General features: G+C 39.0%; 1 protein-coding gene across 1 annotated transcript in view; it reads left to right on the top strand.

The window, feature by feature from the left end:
• OSR1 (odd-skipped related transcription factor 1) overlaps positions 1-23692 on the top strand; it is a 363752-nt gene that overhangs the window by 289334 nt on the left and 50726 nt on the right. The window contains 1 exon segment of the mRNA XM_077844037.1: positions 4770-4892. The gene's annotated coding sequence lies outside the window, so the exon portion shown is untranslated.

Consider the following 23692-nt stretch of genomic DNA (forward strand, 5'->3'; position numbering starts at 1 on the left):
ATGATAATTGTCTTTCTCTGATTAACTTATGTCACTCAGCATAATACTCTTCAGTTTCATCCATATTGATGTAAATGGTAGACACTCATCCTTTCTGATGGCTGAGTAATATTCCATTGTGTATATATACCATGTATTCTTTATCCATTCATCTGTTGAAGGACATCATGGTTCCTTCCACAGTTTGGCTATTGTGGACATTGCAGGTGTCCCATTATTTCACTATGTGTGTATCTTTGGGGTAACTGAGTGTAATTCCTGGGTTGTAGGGTAGCTCTATTTTTAACTTCTTGAGAAACCTTCACACTGTTTTCCAGAGTGGCTATACCAGCTTCCATTCCCAACAGTGCAAGAGGGTTCCCCTTTCTCTGCATCCTTGCCAATATTTGTTGTTTCCTGTCTTGTTAATTTTAGCCATTCTCACTGGTGTAAAGTGGTATCTCATTATGGTTTTGATTTGTATTTCCCTGATGACAAATGATGTGGAGCATTTTTTCATATGCTTGTTGGCCATGTGGTAGGTCTTCTTTGGCAAAATGTCTGTTTATGTCTTTTGCCCATTTCTTGACTGGATTGTTTGTTTTTATTGGATGTTGAGTTTGATAAGTTCTTTATATATCTTAGATACTAGCCCTCTATCTGATATATCATTTGCAAATATCTTGTCCCATTCTGTAGGTTGCCTTTTAGTTTTGCTGACAATTTCCTTTGCTGTGCAGAAGCTTTTCATCTTGATGAAGTCCTAATAGTTCCATCTTTGCTTTTGTTTCCCTTGCCTTTGTAGGTGTGTCCTGCAAGAAGTTGCTATAGCCAAGGTCAAAATGGTTGCTCCTGTATTCTCCTCTAGGATTTTGGTGGATTCCTCTCTCACATTTAGATCTTTCAACTATTTTTAGTTTATCTTTGTGTCTGGTGTGAGGGAATGGTCCAGTTTCATTCTTCTGCATGTGGCTGTCCAATTTTCCCAGCACCATTTATTGAAGAGACTGTCTTTTTTCCATTGGATATTCTTTCCTGCTTTGTCAAAGATGAGTTGACCATAGAGTTGAGGATCCATTTCTGGGTTCTCTATTCTATTCCATTGATCTATGTGTCTTTTTTTGTGCCAATACCACACTGTTTTGTTGTAATGCAGCTTGAAATCAGGCATTGTGATGCCCTCCTGCTTTGGTTTTCTTTTTCAACATTCCTCTGGCTATTCAGGGTCTTTTCTGGTTACATATAAATCTTAGGATTATTTGTTCCAACTCTGTGAAGAAAGTCCATGGTATTTTGATAGGGATTGTACTGAATGTGTAAATTGCTCTTCACCTTTGTCTTTAACTGGACCTTGGGACCTCAAGTCCAAAGTATCTCCAGAGTGGAAACCTGTTTTATACCTGGTGAGAAGAAAGGTGATTGTTTAGTTGTGTGGGCTGGGGAGGATTCTGGGGTCTACCAACCAATCCTCCTGTTTTCAGGCTCAACCAACCCTGCAGCCTTTGGGGATACTTGACACCCTCCCATCTCTTTATCTTTCCAGAGTTGTACTAACTGAATCAGTCAGCATCCTTTGGCTCCATAGACCCTTGACTGGCCATCAAACTTTAGTTACCACTTGCTTATCTGTTTCCTATTTCCTAAATTCTGTTGACTATCTCTTGTTTGCTATAATCCCCTCTTTCACCTGCTTTGTCATTTGGGGTTTATATCTTTTGTGATGTTGGAGGAAGGAGCAAAGATAAGTACCTATTTGGTTTTTAGCCAACCTCTTCATCCACATGCTGCTGATTTTCTACATCTGAAAGACTGGAAATATCAGCTCTGCATCCCTTGCAGGATCATTTCTATGGTTCACCAAAGGGTCTCCTGCACATATACATTAGAAAACAATTCCTGATGTTCAGGGCTTTGGGGATATAAAAGATGCATTGGACCCACTTTCTGCCTTCAGCAGAGGAATAACAGACCACTCCTGCAAATCAGAAGATATACCACATTGGCAGGAAAGGTGAAATTTCTGGTGCTGGGAGGTGATATGGAGCCACAGAGTATGTAAATTTGGAGCTGTGCCCTGAAGTTAGGGCTGGGGTCTGTAGGTGAAGAGGTGGATAGAACATTCTAAGTGGTAGGAGGATTCAGTAAATGTAAAGAGAGAGAATTCACAAAGCAGTAGGGAAGAAGTAGGGCAGAGCTCTTGTGAGCCTGCTTGGGAAGATGAGACAAGAAAAAACATTAGAAACAGATGGTAAAGAAGCTCTCTTGCCAGAAGAGGAAGTGTACCCGGAAGTCTAGAGGCATGATCTCCTTCAGTTTTGTAAGGAGGTAAAAGGGTACTTACATTTTCTCCTGGCTTCAACTCTCGAAGTTGAAAAATGCCAGTAATGTTCATCCAAAGGCTGGAGTCAAGAGGAAGCAGCTGCTTCAGCTGCTGTAGTTTCCTGCTGGGCTTTGTGGATAGACCAGGGTGGATTCATTGTCATGGGGACATCCCAAGAGAGATGACATGTGTCAGCAAAATCTGATGTGTGATTGTCAACATTTTGCTGAAGGTGAACTGAAGAGCCCCCATTGAGGGCCCTTGACAGATGGAGGAAGGGGAGCCTAGCAAAGTGAAGGAAGATCAATGGGCAGTATAAAGTTGGTCAGAAAGGTTCAAGTGTTCTGTGCTCTCACGGACATGTGGGTATGGTGGTGGTTTGGCAATATATATCTTAAGAGGTTTATTATTTTTCCTCCTCTTACACTATGACTATGAACAAGTTGCTTTCTTTACAGAGGTTTGGTGAAAAATCAAGGAGCAAACTTCTGGTTGCACATGGTAAATCGGATAACTGATCCCTCCCCAAACTCAGCCCGAAACCCTAGGACTCAGCTGCTCAACCTCTCAGATTTCACCACATCAGTGTCAGGAGTCTGCTTAGAATCATAAAAGTAAATATTCTGCATACTTTGGCAGAGGGTGTAATTAATGCTTGTATTAGTGGCAAAAGGAGAGAGAAACGTGTTCTTTTTTTGTTAAAGGCAACCCAAGAATGTTTGTGAGGTAGAGCAAGCTTGGTGAAGAGTCATATGTTGAATGTCTAATTTTCTAGGATGTTCAGATTCTCCTGGATTTCCAAATAACTGCTTGTAATGGCAGGCATTAATGCTCTTCCTTCCTTCCCGAATTAGTTTTTGAAGAATGGAAGTGAGGTCAGCTCTGTTCTTTGCGATCACAAACATCCCTATACCATAGTTCACATAGAAAGAGCTCAGTTTAAAAATGATAACAGTCTGAATACTTTTTTATATAACCGTGTTTTAGAATTATGATTTAAAAGAATGCAAAATTGCCCAGACAAATGAAAAAAAAAAGTCATAGTAAATAATGCAGTATTAGATTCTAATACAAAGTATAAAATAAATTTCTAGGTTTATACTGATATAAATTAATGATTGAACAAAACAAATGGGGAAGAGTAGACAAATATCCCATGTAGAATTCCAAATAATTTATGTAGACAGTCTGCCCTCAAGGAGGTGTAAATAGTGACTTCCTTTCAAAGATTACAGTATGAAAAAGGGAGAAGATAACTTTACAGTGGAGAAACCTGACAAACACTACTTCAGCTAAGTGATCTGGGCTAATGTTCTTCATGGGTCCAGTAGCCTACTTTTACCATAAATAAACGATTAAAAAAAAATAAGGATTAGCAGCAGCAACAGAAATTGGCTAGTTAGCCGGCAAAATTCTGTTTTGTATACTAGCTTTATAAGAGAGTGTAAGGTTCAAGAATCTATTATAAATAGTTGCCTTGGGCATTTTTAAATTCCTCATATACTGTAGTGTGGGAATTTGCAGCAAAGTCAATTAAATGGTCAATGAGTGTTTCTTTAATTGGCTAAGCATAGTTCCCAACAATTTCATTGGTAGAAATAGTAGTTATCTTCTAAATGATATATCTTTCTAAAATAGTAGTTATCTTCTAAATGATATATCTTTCTAAAACACATAGTGTTGCTTTTCATTGAGAATAAGACTCAAATTGTTGCCATGGCAATCACAAATCCTTTAAAATCTGGCCTGAAAAAAAAATAAAATAAAATCTGGTCTGAGTGACCTTGACAATCTCATTCTCTGTATGTGACTCTACAATATTTACTGATCCCTCCAAAATTCTTGAACTTTCTTGCCTTCACACTTCTGTTTATTTGCATTTTCTCAGCCCAAGATGTTTTTTTTTTCTCCCTTGTCTGATGAAAATCCTCCAAAACTAGATTCAAAGCCAGTCTCCTCTGTAGAGCTAACCATTTGTTTCCACCTAGCATTAACTCTACCCTGTATTTGGCACAGGTAACTGTGTAGCTCTAATGTAGCACTTTAGAAAGCTATGGGTTCTAGTTTAGGTGGGTATATTTTCTTCCCCATTTCTTGAGGACATACCTTCTTTCCTTATGCTTTTTTGAATCTTCTGTTGGCCTTATTAGGGACTCATAGTAAGGAAGTACTCAAGAAATATTCATTTAATTCAGTAAGTACTCAAGAAATAGTCATATAATTTAGTGGTTCTAGAATTGGGGTGCACAGCAGAAGAATATGGAATACTTTTTCAAAAATGGCAATGCATAGACCCTACCCAGAACAATTCAATTAGAACTTCTAGGAGTAGAGCCCAGGCATCAATATGCTAACAAGCTTCCTCAGGGATTCTAATGTGCGTCCATGTAATTGACGTGGGCAGGAGGATCTCAGAAGTGAGAGCGGCACTAAGGGAGGTTAGCTCTCACAGCCCTCCCTGAATTCACAGTTCTGCCCTTGATCACCAACATCTCTGAAGACTCATCACTGCACCTGGAAAAGCTTTTGGCTTCACTATGACTTTGAAGTGAACTTTAACTTCTAAAGAAATCTGTGATGACACAAAAGGCAGGTAAGATATATAGTTGAAAGATCAGCCCCCACATGTGGAAATGGTTTGTTACACTCTGGAATGTACCTGTGAAAAAATGGAGCTTTGAAAATGTTAGTAGCAGATGCTTCTGTTCATCCCCATGCAATTTACTGATTATGATGTGCAATCACTTCCTCTCACATTCCAAGTCACTTGTCTCCTGGAGGTGTTTCCCTTAATCAGGACTGCAGTGCTAACATGTGGATTGGCCAGACTACCCTCTCTATGCAGGGATGCTTTGTGGACGTGTGCCGCAGGCTCTCATGAGTTGCTCCCTGTCCTATGGTTACAAGTGTGATGGCTAAAGTGAGAGCTAGTCTCTCTGAGATGCCGGGATGCTTAGTTCCTACAAAGCAAAGCTACTGGCTCTCGGGTCAGTGTTTCTCCAACTTGAGCATGCATCTGAATCACATGGAGGGCTTGTTAAAACACACATTACTGGACCCCACTCCCAGAGTTTCTGATTCAGTAGGTTGGGGATAAAACCTGGAGAATCTGCATTCCTAAGTTCCTAGGTGATTTTAAGGCTGGCCATGCTTTGAGAACCAGTGTTCTAGGTAGAAGAGCAGAAAGGTAATGATAAAGGAAGTAGAAAAAAAACAGAACTGATTTGGTTTTTAAAGGGGTGTGCATTAAGGTTATGAATGCATATAAAGGCTGAGAAGAGAGAGGAATGGCTGTGATTCTTACTGTTTTAAGGATTATTCTGTGGCTAACCTATGTTACCTTCTAGCAATGAGGACTAAGGAGTAAATGTGTACAAGATTTTCAGCCACAGGCTGCTCTGAGTTATGAGTTTGTGGATGAAGTTACGCCATGAGATGAGAATTTAGAGGGGGGTTATGTCTCTGCCACAGAATTTTTTTTAAATCACAAGTGTGAAGCTTCATCACTGTATAAAACAGACTTTTCTAATAAGAAAACCAACTTTGCTGACCACAGCCCTTCCCAGACATACAAAGCTCACAGCCTTTGCCTGAACCCCTAGTAGGGCAAGCCCTTGGCTGCATCCAGAAGGTGCACACTGCAATAGGAAGAGAGGACAGAGGAAAAATAAAGGGGGGTAGGTGGGTCTCTTACTTACAGCTTACATTTGTCTATACTGTTTCTATCAAGTAATAACTCTCTTCTGGGGTATTGAATGGGTGCTGAAAAAGCCCACAGACAAAAGATGAATCAGCCCTATGTTTTCTCAGTGTCCCAGCATAACTCACTGCCTGCTGCGAAAGCAGGAAGTCCTGTGTTAGGCTGTGACTGGGAAGAAAAAAAATAAGTCCAAAGAGATGACCATCCGTCAAGAAGCTACAGAGTATTTTGTGAATTCGGGAAAGACAGATCTGACAAACCAAATGCAGAGTAGGGGAAAGAGAGAAGCAGGGTGTTGGGGGAACAGATTCATGTACAGAGTAAACAGCTAAGCTGATGCCAACCAGATAAGGAGGCAAATTTTTAGATTTCTGGTAACAAAAGAGCAGAACTTTAGGCTTGATCAAGGTTGTGTTGGGTCTTCAAATAGCCTTTTCAGCTTTTCTTCCCAAGCTAGTCTCCATAAATACCTATATTTAAGTAAGCTAGTCTCCATAAGTACCTTTCTTACCCAGTAGCATGTAGAGTGTTCCCTGATACATAAGATGGGGTGGAAGGGGCTGCAAGCTCTAACACCAAACAGTCAAGGGATTTGGGAGAATAGTTTCTACACTTTGGCCACTGGGGGGAAACATGTTTGTTGGGCAGGGAGAAGAAAAGTAGAGCCTCTAAGGGGTGCCGGAGCCCTTAGGAATTTCAGCTTAATCTCTCAATTGTATGGGAGCCTCTCACTCTCCTGGAGTTTAGTGCATATGCTCAGAGTCAAGATCAGTGCGGAGGCCCCCATCAGCTACTTCTCTTTCCCCTCTCTGCAGGTGAAAACATCCCTGTGCAACATCCCCTCCTTATTTAGGAGATCCTCCACATCTGTCTGTTTTTTGCCCAGCAGAGGGTATAGGATCTTTTTAAATGATATTTTTTTAAATACTAGGGTCCTCTTTTGAGGACCCATTAGGGGAGATATTTAGATATTCTTTCCATTGGCACCTTATGATCTAAATTCTTGCCTGTTAAATGCAAAAAACCAAAAAATTCCTAAAGAATTATTTCTTTAAAAGGACCCAACTTAAATACATCTGTGGAAACTAAGCATAATTTATTTTTAAATTAGGTTAAAAATGTTTGCAGTGTATGCCCAAACTTTTCCAGATGTTAAAACAAGTAAACACTATTAGATCAAATTTAATTTGGTTTGGTGTTTTAATCAACTTTTACCTTGATTTTCTTTTTTCTTTTTATTTTTTTCTTATAACAAGATTTACTCCTGTGTCGGAGGTGGTCTTAAAAGTGTTAATTTTAGCTTTTCTTTACAACACAAATACATGCACCAAGGCATTTTCTTATTATAAACTGAGTTAGATAAACTTTCAGCGTAGCTTTGCTTCATTAAACCAGGAAGTTTATACACCCTAACAAAAAAAATATGTATTTCCATTTGATGTTGGCATCAATGGTGGTACTGTGTATAATGTTGTTAGTACTGGTAGCTGGAATTCTCCATGGGGGACTGATGAAAGACAGATGACAATAAAAAGGGCATCAGAAACCCAAAATAAAATGTGAGATGTGGCTTTAGAAGCAAGGGCACTGTTTCCTAAGGCAGAAATTATTTCTTGGGATGTGGCCTCGACGACTTAGGGGGAACTGAGATTGGGGTTTCCTGTGCAACATGGCAGTCAGTGGACGACACTGGACAGCTGGGGAGAGGAAAGGGTGTTCCCATCTTCTGGATTTGCAAAGAGAAGAGATGATGTATGGAATGTGTGGTACTCTATGTTATTTTTCAAGAGCAGCCTTCTGAATTGCTTTGAATGTCATGAAATGTGCTGATGAAGCTCCCATTTAGGGGGATTGAATGCACAAATTATCGTTTACCGAGTAAAATTAGAGGGGTGGGCCAAGGTGGGAGTTGACATTTGATCCTTATGAAAGCAAGCCTAGTTTGAGGAAGATTCTTCAGGATTATCTGTGTTCATAAAGGCACATGAATGCATGTGTCTAAGCATGTATTTTAATCATGCATATCTATGTGTGATAAAATAATAAAAGGTAACATAAAGGACTCTCACCTTTCTTTTCATGCTAAAGATAATTTCCTCTGCAAGTTCTATTCCTGGTGTTGTTGCACAGATGTGGATAATAGATGAGAAGGAGAAGTAAAAGCAACCAAACCAATTTAAATAAGTTGCTTTGGAAAGTACAAAGAGGACTTTCAAGAGAAGATAGATTATAAAGGTGTGAGGAGGTGGGCAAGAGTGACAAGGTGCAACTCAGGACAAATTCTGGAAAACTTTTGGGGATGTATTTTGAAAGAGGGAGAAAGACTAGGACATGTCATCATTTTTGGATGAAAAGGACTTTGGGGTATAGACAGCAAGGGGAGGAATAAATAATTCTGTAGTGTGCTATGAACAGGTTTTGGAAAGCCTTACTCAGTGTTCTAGGGAAACCCCCAATAATCAAGAACTATTCTTTGGTATTCTCATAAACCCCTTTCTTTCCATGTTTTCTTTATGGCACAGTTGAGTGGTCTTCATTTTTAAAATCTCTTTCCTTGGATTCTCAGAACCTCTACTAGATTGCACATTCCTAAAATTCTGTAAAAAACTCATCTCCATTAACTAGGATTGCATTTGGCTACATGTGCTAGATTATCACCTTTATTTTTTTCTCACATAGCAAGTAGTCTGGATATTGTTAGTTTGGGGATAGTGCAACTTCCCAAGGAAATATCCCTGTCTTTCCCACCCTGTGGTATTTTTTCAAAATGGCTGTTTCATTTCCAGGCATCAGAAGTGTGTTCTAGGTGGAAGCAAGGTAAAGGAGTAAGGACAAAAGGCATATACCAGCTGCATTTATCTCTTTAATCAGAAAAACAAACTTTCCATAACTGATAGACTGCCCCTTAAATTCCATCCACAATTGTGTCTCCTTGGACAATCCCTAGTTACAAGTGAGCCTGAGAGACAAAGCATTTTGTCCCCACTTCTCCAAACAAAATTGGGATTCTGCAAAAAGGGGAAGGAGGATAATAAATATTCAGTGGGCTATTAGTAATGTCTCCTGTATATCCAGCTTGTTAGGTAAGGCTGGATATACAGACAGAGGTTGGTGGAAACATTGACCAAGTTCTTCCCATATCCACTTACAAAAATAAATATCTAGTCTGTGATTCTCACTGTTAGACTTTTCATGTCTTTCAAAGTGTACTAGATGATATTGCTAATTTTATATGCCCTATGTTAATTAGATCAAGGTGGAGAAGGCTGCTTTCCTCACCAAATGATATCTTTGTGCCAAACCAAGAAAGTGAGGCCTCCTATTTTGTCAGAGCAAATAAACTTTCTTATTGATCATAACCTAGAGTACGTACCCTTATGGATACGGTATCTGTTTGTAGTAGAAGAGATCACTCTCATGGCAGAGAAGTGGGGAAGGGGATTAGGGTTGGAACCTCCTTTGGCTTTTCTAGTCATACTAAGTAACTACTTTGCTAACATGGAGGCGCATACAATTTTCGTCTCAGTTTCCTTTGATATGGTGGGCCTTTGCAAACCTACTTATACTTTTTTTAAAAAAAGATTTTATTTATTTATTTGGTGGGGGGTGGAGAGAAAGTACACAGTGGGGCGTGGTGAGCAGAGAGAGAGGGAGAAGCAGACTCCTTGCCGGACAGGGAGCCCAATGCTGGGCTTGATCCCAGGACCGTGGGACCATGATTGGAGCTGAAGGCAGACACCTAACTGACTGAACCACCCAGAACCCCTATACTTTTTAACCTGAGTAAAAAAATGTCATATTTTTTCTTTGTGAGAAGTGGATCCTACCTAGTCTAATTGGCAGGCCTCTGCTGTGATCAACAACAATCACTTAGAAAAGCCAGATAAAATACACGCATCATATTTTAAAGACATTGGAAAGCTATGGAAACAATGAAAACTAGATGGACTGAATTTTCAGGCAGTAGATGACCATTCGGAGAGAGCTGAAGATCAGCAGTTGATTCATTCCCCCCAGGGAGGATGTATCGATCTTGGTACCGGCTATAAATTAAGGATCACGGCACTGTTGCTGGGGCAAAGGAAAACCGGAAAAGCTGTTCATGGTCTCATGAGGCTAAAGTGAACAGCGTTGATGTCTTGAGAGGCTTCAGGTATATGGTTATTTCCCCCCATAACACACTTGATGAATTTAAGGCCATCTGTGAAGTTAAAAAGAGAGAGAGAGAGCACAGGGGAGGGGGTAGTGAGAGAGAGAGAGAGAATCCTCAAGCAGACTCTCTGCTGAGCACAAAGCCTTACACAGGGCTCAATCTCAGGACCCTGAGATCATGGCCTGAGCTGAAATCAAGAGTTAGATGCTTAACCCACTGAGCCACATAGGCACCGCCCCCGCCAACCAAAAAAATTCTTAAAACATTTGGGTGTTAGAAACTAATGCAGTCCCTAGTTCTTAAAAGCCAAGAGCTACCACAGGGAGTTAGCTAGAAAAAGAAACCAGCAAGAGGAGTGGTAAATTAACACTGGCACTAACAGGCACTTTCTCCTTGGGGACTTTCATCAAATCCCAAGAAAAAGATTTGAAATCCAGGCCCAGAGAAAGACTTGAAATCCAGGCTTGGTTCCTGACAGAAGGCTGCCACAGAGGACAGAAAAGCAACAAAGGTTTTGGTGATCATCTGCTATGGGAGTATCAAAACTGAGAGCCTTTTCCACAAGATTCATCACCCCTCGGTATATTTATGAAATTTTGAAGCACAGATTGGGGAAGGAAGCTAGAGATTAACCTTTTATCTTCTAGACTGGAGGACAAAAAGAATTATAAGGCCATTATAATTAAGATTGTGGTATCAATATAAGCAAAGACACATTCAATAATGGAACAGAATAGAGAACAGACTGGTGTGTGTGTGTGGTCATCTGATGTATGACCCATTTTATTGCTCTACCCAAGATTCTTTTTTTTAAAGATTTATTTATTTATTTATTTATTTATTTATTTATTTATTTATGATATACAGAGAGAGAGAGAGAGGGAGAGAGAGAGGCAGAGACACAGGAGGAGGGAGAAGCAGGCTCCATGCCAGGAGCCCGACGTGGGACTCGATCCCGGGACTCCAGGATCGGGCCTTGGGCCAAAGGCAGGCGCTAAACTGCTGAGCTACCTAGGGATCCCTCTACCCAAGATTCTAAACATTATCTGTTAGATCAAGCTTGAGAATCATGTTGTTCAAGAATCCCACATACTTGCTTTTTTTGATTAGAGTAGTTTCTGAGAGAAGTATGTTAAAATCACCCTTTCTAGTAGATTTTAATAAGATTTACTTTATAATTAAGTCATAGTGAGTTTTATGTATTGTGGACATGTTGGGAGAGGAATGCTGTAGATGTCCATTCCTTTATCTCTCTTTGTTATATCCCAGTAGATTTTCTCCACTCTAACTTCCAAGGAATTACTCTTTCTTCAGAATATTATGTCTAGCTTTTTCTAATTTTTTATTTCAGTTCTAATTTTCTCATGGTTTTTAATGCCTACCTTTAATCTTCCGTAGTTTTTAATTCTTCCATCATGTTGGCTTCTCCTTCGGCTCTTTGAGAATTTTAAACATCCAGTATTTATTTTAAAGTCTTTTCCAAATACCTCAATCATCTCTATATTGTCAGGAGTAAATAGTCCCATCTGTTCCTGCTCTTGACTTCCTTTCTTGGCACTGGAATCCTCTTTCCTTCATTTTTCCTCCCTTCCCATCTAGTGTTGGAATGACCAAGTTTTCTTTATTTTACCTTGTCTCGTGCTCCCTTGGGTTGGAAGTTTTATTTTACGTTTTTATTTTTGAGATGGTTACACTTAAAATTTTAACATACAGCAATTAATGCGAAATGTCATTCAGAGCAGATCGGCATCACTTCAAAACTACGTGGGAACACTTAAGCCATGTTGGAAGCTTAAGTGGTAGCGAAATTTCCCTCACATCGTAAACAACTAGAAACCTGGATAACATATATGAAAATAACTGTTTTCAGAACTGTATTACATTCCCGGAGAGAAAGAAGAAAAGCAAAATGAAAGTAATGAGCATCCTGACTTTCTCCCTGGAGACATTTTATGTCTTGAAGAACAGGAGGGAGAACCCAAGCAGAACACGGTGATGTTGCTGATCTGTGAAGACACAGGTTGGAGTAGTGGAAGCTGATGGAGCTGGAATTTGATGCACAGAATACAGCAAAGGACAAAAACCACAGATGGAAAAGAGTTGCAGAAATATGCACAGAGGTTCTCTCTTGAATATTTTCTTGAGTACCAAGCTGCATAGAGTAGCAAGCCATGAGGACAAACAAAGAGCAACTATTGGAGAGTTGTCAGTTGAATTAATGCCAGAGATCAACAGATAGACTGGAGAGAATTCAAATTCCAGCCAGTCAGAGTGGAGAGGCTGGGTAGATAACCCAATTCCTCAGTATATTTTTTGTTTCACGAATGATGACTTTTAATAAAGCATCCTACACTTGCAGCTCTCAAAATCATAGTGGTTCTCTCCTTTGTTCTTGTAAACTGTTAATAAAATGGTAATCATTGCTGAAAGGGCCAACTTCAAATACAACTCCTGTGATTTCTATTGCCATCTATATGTGATGGATCCTGAGTCTTCTATTCCTTCCACCTAGATTCAAAGATCTATTGGACATCTCTGCTCAGAAGCTTCTCAAAGGAATGGAGCTTATCAAATTATGCAAGAATGAGTTAAATGAACTATTGTACTATCGTATATAATTTACTAATTCTTTCACGTGTTTATGTTTTATCTAACTACACTGAAAATCATTGAGGTCAAGTATCTGAGTTGTATCCTGGCTATATTGCTTCCTGTATTACCTCGAGCAATGCTTGTTTTCTCACGTATAAACTAAGGATAAACACTTCTCAGACTTTAAGGACCAAAACTGACCAATGAGCTAGAGTATGTTCAGTGCTTTGTAAACTGTAAAGGATTATGGAACTGTAGGATGTTATTACATTCCAGCATTCCCCAACAGCACAACCACCCCTCTACTTTTCCCTATACCCATGAGAGCACTAGGCATAAAGAAGGTGCTCAATAAATGTGTGGATACATGTGAATGAGTCGTTAAGAAGTTGTATGAGGGGCGCTTGGGTGGCTCAGTCAGTTAAGTGTCTGCCTTGGGCTCAGGTTGTGATCCTTGGGTCCTGGGATGGAGCCCTGCATCAGGATCCCTGCCCATCTGGAAGCCTGATTCTCCCTCTGCCTCTGCCTGCTGTCTTCCCTGATTGTGTGCTCTCTCTCTCTGACAAATAAATAAATAAAATCTTTAAAAAAAAGAAATTAAGTGATAAGATGGGGAATACTCTCTCAGAGTTGGTGAATCCAATTCTAACTCAGGGGAGGGGATTCCCCTACACATAACACCAAGCAATTATCAGACACCAGAAAGCTATCTGAGACTTCAACTCAATTCTGACACTACCTGGAGAGAGCGTCAGATTCCACAGGTTAAGGGTTCAATCCTAGGAGAATGCCATCCATCCCCAATTCAGATGCCAACACAAGCCCCAGACCATTACCTATGATTCTGACCCACTAGCTACAGACTGGAACTTCCAATGACCTCCTCCTTAGGTTTGATTAATTTGCTAGAGAGAATCACAGAACTCAGGGAAACACTTATGTTTACCAGTTTATTAAGGATATGAATCAATAGCCAAATGGAAGAGATGCATAGAGTAAGGTATGGGGAAAGAGTGCTCCATATCCTCTCAGGGTGCACCACTCTCCCTAACTTTCACCTGTTCACCAATCAGGAAGTTCCTGAACCCAGTCCTTTGGGGTTTTATGGCAGCTTCATTACACAGTCACGACTGGCCTTCAACCCCCACTCTTCTCCCCTCCCCAGAGGCCAGGAGGTGAGTCTAAAAATTCCAACCCTCTAAGTACATGGTTGGGCCCCCTGGCAAACAGCCCCTTTTCCCCCACCCTTGATTGGGATACAAAAGTCACCTTAAATAACATAATAAAAAACAACTTCAAAGTTCTTATCACTGGAAATTCCAAGGATTGTAGGAACTGCAAGCCAGGCAAAGACCAAATACATGTGAGAAATATACTCTGATCATCTGAATGGCCCAATATGTATTTCTTATAAGTCACAATATTTCAGACACTAAACCAAGACTAAGAGAGACTAGCTCCACTGTCATCTTTACCACTAACTTCCTGTGTGAGCTCTGGCCATCGCCTCACTTTTTGGCACGTATTTTTTAACCCAGATAATCTCTAAGAATTCTTTCTGTTCTGCTAGCCTTGAAATAGAGTTAATGTATCAGAATTAGTCAAAAGACTGTAGATCACTACGGTCCCACATACTTCCTGTATTGCCAGATCAATATTCTCTTTCTGTGTGTTCTACTTTCTCTACACTCTGAGGTGAGAAACTGGAGTGTGATAGTGGATACTCCATTGAAATCTCCACAACAGAAGGAAAACAAATGTGCAATGCCCTTTGGCCTCTCGTGACTGGCAGTGCTAAGTCCTGGTCTCTCCATCTCTATTCCTCACAGTGGACAACTGAGAAAGCACAGCCAGTTGGCCACTCTGTAAGCTGGTCAACAAATTTCTTGACTTTGGAAGATGCTTTCCTCTTACTTCTCCCAACAGGGAGGGGTTGGGACCTGTTTCTGCCCCAGGTGTGGGGCGCTCACCACGTCCACTCTTGTGCATCTCTCCTCAAGACTCATATTTAACTCCATCCAGTCTTGGCTTTGCCCATCTAGATGGCCGTTGACCAACTTTCTGTTTGACTTCTATTTGTACTCAAGGTGGAAATGAGGGTGCCACAAGCAAAGGGTCTTCCAGTTCTGGGGCTGTTTCCAAAAATAAAGTTACTGTGATACTTTATTCAGCAGGCACAGGACAGAGCAGTCACGGTATTCAGTGGCCTTCCACCTCCTGGCAGCCTCTAGCCGGTAGACTGCAGGGCCCCTGAAGGCCATGTGATGAAATGTGGTTCTCAGGGTCTTCTCAAACGTTTATACACTCACCATAAAATAAACTGCCTCAGGATGCCACTTTCCTCCAGCACCTCCCAGGGCTTTCAGAGGCACTGGTGACATACAGATAGCTCTTGAACTTTCCTCTCTCAACTGCTGTTTCCTAGCAGCTCTGGTTTGGAACTTTTCCCATGTGCTTCAAAAGTGTCCTTCTCTGCTCTGCTTTTAAATTCAAAAGCCATAAAAATTTGCAAAACACTTTTTTTTCATTTAGAGGCAAAAAAATTTAATGTGTCTAACCCCTCCCTTTTTTATGTCCACCATTTATTTCCCTCCTCCCTCTCAAATATTACCTGTGATCAGGGATCCAGAAGCCTTCAAAGAAGGAATGAAAAGAGAGGAAACAGAGTTGATAGGAAAAAAAAAAAAATCACTGCATTTAGATATTGGCCTTAAGATACCAGCCTCCCAAGAAACTTGGGTTCTTGGCTACTAGGTGCCCTGTACTGACATTGACCCAATGGGTCTGCACCCAAACTTAGGGTCCCACAATAATCTAAACCTGGCAGCAGCTTTGGTGCCATTTGTCATGAGTAAAACCAGAATTCTCTTTGGAAATTTAGACCTAGAAATTTGAAACACATATATCTCTAATGTTGATGGCAGGCTGGGGATGGTTTAGGCAGAGGGTGTATGTGTGTGGAGGGGGGAGGGGTAGTGACAGGTGTGCAGAGAGATAGAAATTAACTGGAGCCTCCTGAAATAGAGTTCACGTACCAGAATTAGTCAAAGGACTGGGTGGTCTGATGTGGCTGACATCCTGCAATAGTGGAAAGAGATGATGAAGAATTAATTTTTGCAGGGGCACACTACTCAGTTGTTGGTTACTTTTATGCATTGTGTTCTTCATTGGAAAGGAAAATTATAACCAGAAGGTGAGCCCTTTTGGAGAATGAGATAGATCTATTGTTTCTCTGTATCCTCTTAAGCTAGACAGAGGAAGTATACTTAGACTTTAGCATATGACACTCTTAATTCACTTGATGAAAAAATATTCTGATCAAAGCTAAAAGAGATTTCCTATTATAATCTTGCTGTTTTCCCAAACTAGAGATTAAGATCCCAAACTCAGAGACTAATGACTTAATAGGCAGCTGTTTCTTCCCTGCCTGAATCTGATATATAGAGTTATTTTGTTGTTGTTTTTGTTGTTATGTTAATCTACAACTTCTTGTAAAAAAAATCTTGAAAATATTTCTAAATTATGTTATCAAACTAACTCCATATGAAGTAGAAAACTTAAGTAGGAGTAGCATTGTAATCAACATAAAATGTTTTTTTAACATAAAAAACTACACACCACATAAAAGAAAGTGGCCGTAGGCCCCAAGTTTTTTCTAGTGAATTATTTCAAACTGTCAAGGATCGACTTTTAATATCCTATCTAAACCGTTCCAAAGGATAAAAATGAAGTTCTTTACAACTTTTAAAGCCAGAAAACCTCAATACTAAAATAAAAAATAGAAGAAGCTAGAGATCAACCTTACTTGTGAATATCGACTCACAAATACCAAATATAACATTAGCTAATTAAATTTAGGTACATGTGAAAAGAACTACATGTTACCACCAAGTTGAGTTTATTCCTGAAATAAAAGGATATTTCCATTTAAGAAATCAATTGATATAATACAATTTGTTATTAGGTGAAAGAAGTAAAGCCATGTGGCCATTTCTTGGGATGTTGAAAAGGCATTGTTACAGTAGCTATTTCTATAGCAATAAAAAAGTCTTCTAGAAAACTGAATGGTAGACAATCCTTAACACAATTTTTTAAAATCTGAAAACAACAAGAATTATTGTATTTTACAGTGAAAGCTCAAATAATACTTCGTAAATGCATAGTGACTACTCTGCCTTAATTACTAAGGCTTTTAAATTATAGCCAGCAAGGGAATCAAGTGCTTTCGTCTATGTACTTTGTCAGTGTTTTTGTTGTTGTTTTAATTTCTTTCCTTGTTCATGAAAACTCTATCTGAGTTGAATTTGATGTTATTGTACTAAATGTAATAGATTAATTTGGAAAAGAATGGAAATTTTCATGATACTGTCTTCCTAAGGGTGAACTTGCTCTATCTTTCCATTTATTCAGGAAGATTTATAATTTTTCCTATAAATACCTTAAACATGTACTGTTGTTAGATTTATTCCTAATTAAGTACTTTTTAATTTCATTGCTATTTTATTTTTTAAGATTTTATTTATTTATTCATGAGAGACACAGAGAAAGAGAGAGGCAGAGACACAGGCAGAGGGAGAAGCAGGCTCCACGCAGGAAGCCTGACGGGGGACTCGATTCCAGGTCTCCAGGATCATGCTTTGGGCTGAAGGAGGCGCTAAACTGCTGAGCCACCTGGGTTACCCTTTCATTGCTATTTTAAATGAGATATTTTAAATGTAATATTCCTATTACATTTTAATTAGACATTGTTAATTCATAAGATTGTATTAGTCTTCTAGGGCTGCCATAACAAAATACCACATCTGAGGTGGCTTACACAACAGAAATTTATTTTCTCATAGTTTTGGTGTTAGAAGTCCAATATTAAATGCGTTGTCATGACTGGTTTCCTCTGAGGCCTCTCTCCTTGGTTGTAGATGGCCGTCCTGCACTGTGTCCTCAAGTGGTCTTTGCTCTGTGCATGCATACCCTGGTATTCTCTTTGTTGTGTGTTCTAATCTCCTCTTCCTATTAGGACACCAGTCATATTGGAGTAGGACCCATTGTAACAGCATCATTTTAAGTTAATCATATCTTTAAAGGCTTTATCTCCAAATACAGTCACATCCTGGGTCCCTGGAGGTTAGGGCTTCCAGTGTAGGAATATTGAAGGAATGCAATTTAGTTACAACAGTACTTTCTAGAAGCAGAGGAAAAGCTTTACACCTAACAACCGTCATATAAACATGGGATCCCACTGCAGCAAAGACCATTATTTATTTCTGAATGTTCATCTTTCTTATTAAAACTAATAGTTTAATATTAGTTAAATTTCAAAATGGACCACCACATTGTCTGAAAATAACATTTCCTCTCGTCCTTTCCACTTATTATTCCTTACACAAAAGCTTTTCTAGCTTTATTGCATTGGCTATACTCTCCAGGGCAATGATGAATAGAACCAGTGGATGTGACCATCCTGATCTCTTCTTTGACTTTACAAGGGCACTGCCAAAAAGTATCACATTAAGTGTGTTCCCTGTAGTTTGGAATAGATACTATTTACCAAACTAATATAGTTACCTTTTTTTTTTAAAGCTTTTTTATTTATTTTTTTTTAATTTTTATTTATTTATGATAGTCACAGAGAGAGAGAGAGAGAGGCAGAGACATAGGCAGAAGGAGAAGCAGGCTCCATGCACCGGGAGCCCGACGTGGGATTCGATCCCGGGTCTCTAGGATCGCGCCCTGGGCCAAAGGCAGGCGCCAAACCGCTGCGCCACCCAGGGATCCCAATATAGTTACCTTTTTAAACCCTGGTTTAACTAGCCTAACTAACTAGCCTGTTGAACAGGCTGGATTCAGGATGTCACTGGCAGAAATAGATTTCCCTTTCTTTCTCCCCTCATCACTTTTGATTAACTTAGCCCTGTTGAATAGGTCTTTCTTACCTGGGATGAAAGCATGTTTAGATTCCCAAGTTTTGCCAGTTGTCTCAGGTCATAAAATGTTCTCCAGCTACTTTAAGTTTATAAATAGTCAAGTCCAGTTAATAATAAAACTTCAGACTTTAATCCAACTTAAAATCACCTTGCTGCACATGAGGTGCATCTCAAGCTGTAAGCTCCACAGTGAGAGAAAGAGGCACCATGGCTGCTTCCTCAACTGTTTCTCCACTGTTCCTTTTCTCAGGCTCACCACTTGGTGTTTTCGTATTTCCAGGATTCGTCTAGGGTGGTAGGAAGTTAGGAAGTCTTCCTTGACTGTCATTGCTCGTCTCTGGATATGGTGAATGTTGAAAAGCTGACTTTCCTTTCCTGGAGTGCTTCTGTGACTCTTTGAAGTGATGCTTTCAGTGGGTTTCTTGCATTTAGCTCCTTTCACTCAGGCAAAGCCTTCACCACCCAATCTTTTATGATTCCATACTCAGGCTGTGGGTTTCCACTAGTCCACTACTCACTAGAGATATGCTCATCTCTTCCATCAGCCCTTTTCGACAGCATTCATTTTAGGATGGCCCATGCTTGGCTCCCTTCTGTGGGACTTTAAGCTGACCCATGAGATATACACACTTCTGTTCTCACCAAACTGGGGGAGCAGGAGCTCAACCCATGAAGCACTGTCTCTTTTACCCTGAAGCACCTCAAGAAACAGCTCCTTGTTTTAAAAAAGAAAACCATATCTGGGGGCATCACAATACCAGATTTCAGGTTGTACTACAAAGCTGTGGTCATCAAGACAGTGTGGTACTGGCACAAAAACAGACACATAGATCAGTGGAACAGAATAGAGAATCCAGAAGTGGACCCTGAACTTTATGGGCAACTAATATTCGATAAAGGAGGAAAGACTATCCATTGGAAGAAAGACAGTCTCTTCAATAAATGGTGCTGGGAAAATTGGACATCCACATGCAGAAGAATGAAACTAGACCACTCTCTTTCACCATACACAAAGGTAAACTCAAAATGGATGAAAGATCTAAATGTGAGACAAGATTCCATCAAAATCCTAGAGGACAACACAGGCAACACCCTTTTTGAACTCGGCCACAGTAACTTCTGGCAAGATACATCCATGAAGACAAGGGAAACAAAAGCAAAAATGAACTATTGGGACTTCATCAAGATAAGAAGCTTTTGCACAGCAAAGGATACAGCCAACAAAACTAAAAGACAACCTACAGAATGGGAGAAAATATTTGCAAATGACGTATCAGATGAAGGGCTAGTTTCCAAGATCTATAAAGAACTTAAACTCAACACCAAAGAAACAAACAATCCAATCATGAAATGGGCAAAAGACATGAACAGAAATCTCACAGAGGAAGACATAGACATGGCCAACATGCACATGAGAAAATGCTCCGCATCACTCGCCATCAGGGAAATACAAATCAAAACCACAATGAGATACCACCTCACACCAGTGAGAATGGGGCAAATTAACAAGACAGGAAACAACAAATGTTGGAGAGGATGTGGAGAAAGGGGAACCCTCCTGCACTGTTGGTGGGAATGTGAACTGGTGCAGCCTCTCTGGAAAACTGTGGAGGTTCCTCAAAGAGTTAAAAATAGACCTGCCCTACGACCCAGCAATTGCACTTTGGGGATTTACCCCAAAGATTCAGATGCAATGAAACGCCGGGACACCTGCACCCCGATGTTTCTAGCAGCAATGTCCACAGTAACCAAACTGTGGAAGAAGCCTCAGTGTCCATCGAAAGATGAATGGATAAAGAGGATGTGGTCTATGTATACAATGGAATATTACTCAGCCATTAGGAACGACAAATACCCACCATTTGCTTCAATGTGGATGGAACTGGAGGGTATTATGCTGAGTGAAGTAAGTCAATCGGAGAAGGACAAACAGTGTATGTTCTTTCATTTGGGGAATATAAATAATAGTGAAAGGGAATATAAGGGAAGGGAGAAGGTATGTGTGAGAAATATCAGAAAGGGAGACAGAACATAAAGACTCCTAACTCTGGGAAACGAACTAGAGGTGGTGGAAGGGGAGGAGGGCGGGGGGTGGGGGTGAGTGGGTGACGGGCACTGAGGGGGACACTTGACGGGATGAGCACTGGGTGTTATTCTGTATGTTGGTAAATTGAACACCAATAAAAAATTAATTTATTAAAAAAAAAAAAAAGAAACAGCTCCTTGCTTTTAGACTTCTGATGGCAAGTGCCCATGGTAGGTACTAATCCTAAGTCCTCAAATCAAAGGACACATTCAGATTTTCCAGGTGCTCTTTTGAAGGTCCCCCTCATTTGGTTTGAGGTGGAAATGAATACCTTCCTCTCCCCAATGCATGCACATCAGATTACCTAGTACGAGGGTCTGACTTTTCATCCTTCTCAATAGGACGGAAAAGGAATTTGATCATCCCTTCTCCCAAGTCCATCAGTGGTGAATTGAGCAACTTGCTTTAGAATGTAAAGATACTTAAAACTTTTTGCCTTGTTCTAAGTTTCTGGAGCCTCAAACCAGAGACAACAGGAATGATTTGATGTCACGTTCTGTTATGCCAACATTTTTTCTGTTTAACAAGAATGAATATTAAACTTTAAATGATTATCTTTATTTAGTGAGATGAATATGTAATTTTTCCCTTTAACTATTTAATGAGATCATTTATAACAGTGGATTTTCTAATACTAGACCATCCTTGTAATCCTGGGAAAGACTCTACATGTTCATATGTCGTTTATGCATATTGCTGCATTTAACTTGTTAATATTTAATCAAGAACAGTTATGATTGTATTTATCAGTTAGATCGGTCTATAATTGCATTTTCTTATACTTTTCTTATCAGATTTTTGTGCCATGGTTGTGCTAGTCTCAAAAAAGATCTTGGAAAATATCTTTCTATATTCTAAAACAATTTTTTAACAGTTATTCTTTTCTTGAATATTTCACAGTCTTACAAAATAGCCTCAGCTTGATGTCTCTATTTCTGACTACTGACTCAATTTCTTATCAGTTTCTTTGGTAGTTATCAGTCTGTTGAAATATTTATTGTGTCTTTAGTAAATTATTTTCATTCATATTTTTTCCAGAAAGTTGTCCATTTCGTCTAAATTCTCAAATTAATGTCACAAAGTTATTCCCAGAAATTTCTGAGATTACTTATATCTCCCCTGAATCTGTACAAATGTTCTATTTTTTGTTCTTAATATTGTTTACTTTTCCCTTCTTTTTATTATTCCATTTTGTTAGAAATGTGCCATTTTCTAAAAATAAATGCATTTTGTTTTAGTTATTTCTATTATAGTGAATTTACTTTCTATTTGTTAAATCTTCTCTTAAATTTTTAAGTTCTAGTTTCTTTGAGTTTTCTGCCCTTTTATAGCTTCTTTTATTTGAGTACCTACAATTTTTACTTTTTAAAAAAAAAATCATTTGAATGTATAAATTTCCTTCTAAGTACACCTTCACTGCAAACCACAAACTTTGATATGATGTGCTTTTTAGTTAGTTAGTTCAAAATATTTCATTATTTACACCATTACTTTCCCCTCAAATCCAAGAGTTATTTAGGAGTGTATTTTTAATTTTAGCGTATGTAAATTTAAAATTATTTTTAAAATGTCATTCTCACATTTAACAAAATTTTGCTTAGGGAGTAGATCCATTATGATTCAAGTTTTTATTGTATGATGAGTTTTTTGGCTCAATATGTGGTTGATCTTTATAAATATTTCAAGTGTACAGAAACATAATGTCTACTCTTTATTTGTTGCTGAAGAGGATTCTGCACATACCTATCAGATCACGTTTTTAATTTTTTTGTTCCCATTTTCTATATTCTCACTAATTTTATATCTAATTGATTTGTCTGGATCAGAAAGAGGTATAGTAAAACAACCAGTTTGAATGGGTGATGGCTATTAAGGAGGGCACTTGTGATGAGCACTGAGTATTACATGTAAGTGATGAATCACTAAATTCTACTCCTGAAACCAATACAACAGTATATATAGCATATGTTATCTAATTAGAATTTTTTTTTATTTTTATTTTTTAAGATTTTATTTATTTGTGTGAGAGAGAGAGAGAGAGAGAGAGAGAAACAGAGGCACAGGCAGAAGGAGAGAAAGAGGCTCCCTGCAAGGGATCCCAGATCCTTGGATCACACCCTGAGCTAAAGGCAGGCACTCAACTGCTGAGCCACCTAGGCATCCCCTAACTAGAATTTAAATAAAAACTTGAAACAAAATAGAAAATAAAATAGCCATTTTGAGCAGTTTGGACATGTTGGCATTGATGTGCCTTAACATGAGCTTCTTTGGGTTTATGATTCTTGATTTTCATTTAGCATCTTGTTTCTGCAAATTTCTGTCTTTCATCAAGTTTGTATGTTATACTGTTTGATACTATCTAAGAGATCCCCAGGGCCTTGTTCTTTTTAAATGTTTTCCGCTCTGTTCTTCATCTTGGGAAATTTCTATTGCTCTTTCTTCAAGTTTACCTACATTTTTTTTTTTTTTTTTTTGCCATGCCCATTCAGTCATTAAGGATACCTAGTGATTTTTTAAAAAAATTCTGAAGTGGTATTTTTCAGATCTAGAATTTCATCCTTTTTTGTTCCTATTTATATTCTATGATTTTTTTATTTCTCTGCTGAGTTTATTATTCATGAAAAGTCTGCTCTTTTACTTCACTGAGCATACTTATAATGACTTTAAAATCCTTGTTTGTTAGTTCCAACATCTGGTTTATCTCAGTATAGGAGTTGATTGATTTTTTTGAGAATGTATTCCTTTTTTTTTTTCTTTGTATGTTAGGTTTTAAACATGATGCTTATATTTGAGTGGCATGCGACTTTGGGATAATGTGAAAATCACACATATTTATAGCTTCTATCTTGGGCTCCCCTCAGGCTCTGCATTCCTGAGGGAGATGGTACAAGGAAGCTCACAGCCTATTATTGTTTCTCCTCTAGGTAGACGTAATCAAACT

This window comes from Canis aureus, chromosome 12 (assembly GCF_053574225.1).
Source record: "Canis aureus isolate CA01 chromosome 12, VMU_Caureus_v.1.0, whole genome shotgun sequence".
Taxonomy (NCBI): domain Eukaryota; kingdom Metazoa; phylum Chordata; class Mammalia; order Carnivora; family Canidae; genus Canis; species Canis aureus.